Here is a 2,243-nt window from a genome sequence, read left to right on the forward strand (position 1 = left end):
AAGCAAAAGCCAAAGTTAAAACCTGTTAAGTTTGTAACTGTAAAGTCTGAAAATGAAAAATCAGAAGTTACAAAGGAATCAACTTCTGACAAACTAAAACAGGAAAAGACAGCTGAAGTGAACATAGGCTTAATGACGAAGAAGCAGCTTAAACATAAGTTGAAAGATGTTAAGAATGCAAACAAGGTAAAATCACCTAGGAAAAATAGGAATGGAAAGGAAGGTGTGAATAAAAGCAATGATTATAAACCTGTTCCTGATGCTCCTAGGAAAACATGTCATAACTGTGGAAGTTCTAACCATCTGGCTTCTTTTTGCAGGAAGAATAAGAATATTAACTCCTTACCTTCAAAATCAGGAGTTAAGAGTCAGTCTGTTAGATACAAACCACAAAATCCTCTTAGGTGTTGGCATTGAAAATCTAAGGCAACACATACGGCAACATTCGATTTTAATATTCCATTACACTCCGTTATTCAATTTTTGGCCACATAAGGCAACATTTTAGGTGATAACATCATTTTTCACATAAGGCAACATTTTAGGTGATAACATCATTTTTGAGTGTTGGTAAAGACCAATTATGTGGTAGTGTTATGTTACCTAATCTTTCCAAATATTTGATTTAAGTATAATTTGGTGATTTTTCATGACAAGTAGTGTGATCTAAGTTTTTAAAATATAAAATAATTTTGTATCAAATCAAACAATTGTGGGGGGTTCAACATTTCATTAACAAAGTTTTGAGTAAAAATATAATGTCAATTATATGAAACAATTACAATTTACTTATTATTTTTAAAAAAGTATTATCTAAAATCGTTAAATGTCAATAAATTTTTCAAATTAAATTAATCGTTAGAATTTTTTTATAATTATAAAAATTTAATTTTCTTCTTCTAATTTCGAATGAAATAAATTATAATTTTAAACTCCACAATTTTATAATTTATAATTATTGAAAATATCACATACACAGATTTTAAAATTTGATAATAATGCATATTTTCTAATGGAATGGAATATTCAGAAAAAGTTGGTTGAGTATTATGCCCAAATTTTTACCCGTTTGTGCGGTAACTTTGACTAAGTCTTGACTATTTTTTAATAACCATGTCAAGTCCTTAACAACTCAGCACAAACAATCTAACAACTTTGATCCATAATGTTTTGTTGGATTGAAATTATAAAGGCCTCTTACGCACTAATAATTCATATGAGTGTAAAATATTAGAACACCCAATTTTATTGAGATAATGCCATGATCGAAAGAATAAACCAATGTACTAAATTTGAAAGTAAAAAATGCGTTTTAGTTCGATAAGACTCTAACACCATTTATGAAAAATGATCAAATTTTGAGTACTTTTTAAAAATTGTGTGACATTTCGATGATGAGTTTAAAAGAAGTTTAAATTTACTAGTCCAAATAAAAATTAAAAATAATTATACTTGTTTGTACACTAGTTCTACCTGATAATTGATTACTTCTCTCACCTTTTGCTAAAATTTAATATTTTATTCTCTAAAAATTAAATTACATTTACTTTCTAATAATATAATTTTAATAAATATTTTTAATTATTTATATGTATCCACTTTAATTATTTTTTCATATAAATTTATAATTATCACGTTTGAATTTATTAAATAATAATAAATATCAAGTTAACATAATACAGTTATATATATATAATATTTACCACTTTACCATATTACTAAGTTGAATGATTTTAAAATATATAAGTTTACTGTATACCATACATCACTAATTTATACAATATAACTATATAATACAAAGTACATAGCAAAAAGAAAAATATGATTAAAAAATTTTAGTTAGTTTACATATATATAACATTAAATATTTACTTTTTTAAGACATTATAAGTAATTACATGACCTCGGTTCGACATCTAATTTTTATATAACATATGCTTCTTTATCTTATCGTATATTTTTCATATTTAGAAACATTAATTATAATTTTTTTTAAAAAAATTGAATATGTATAAATTAATAGCTACCATTAAGAGTGTAATATAAGTAATGTAAGTAATTACATGACCTAGGTTCGATTCTAACCAACAACAACATTTAATTTTTATATAACATATGCTTCTTTATCTCATCGTATTTTTTATATTTAGATACATTAATTATATTATTTTAAAAAAAATGAATATGTATAATTTAACAGCTACCATTAAAAGTGTAAATATTTATATATTAAAATTATTAAA

The sequence above is a fragment of the Apium graveolens genome, chromosome 1 (genome assembly GCF_009905375.1).
Source record: "Apium graveolens cultivar Ventura chromosome 1, ASM990537v1, whole genome shotgun sequence".
Classification (NCBI taxonomy): domain Eukaryota; kingdom Viridiplantae; phylum Streptophyta; class Magnoliopsida; order Apiales; family Apiaceae; genus Apium; species Apium graveolens.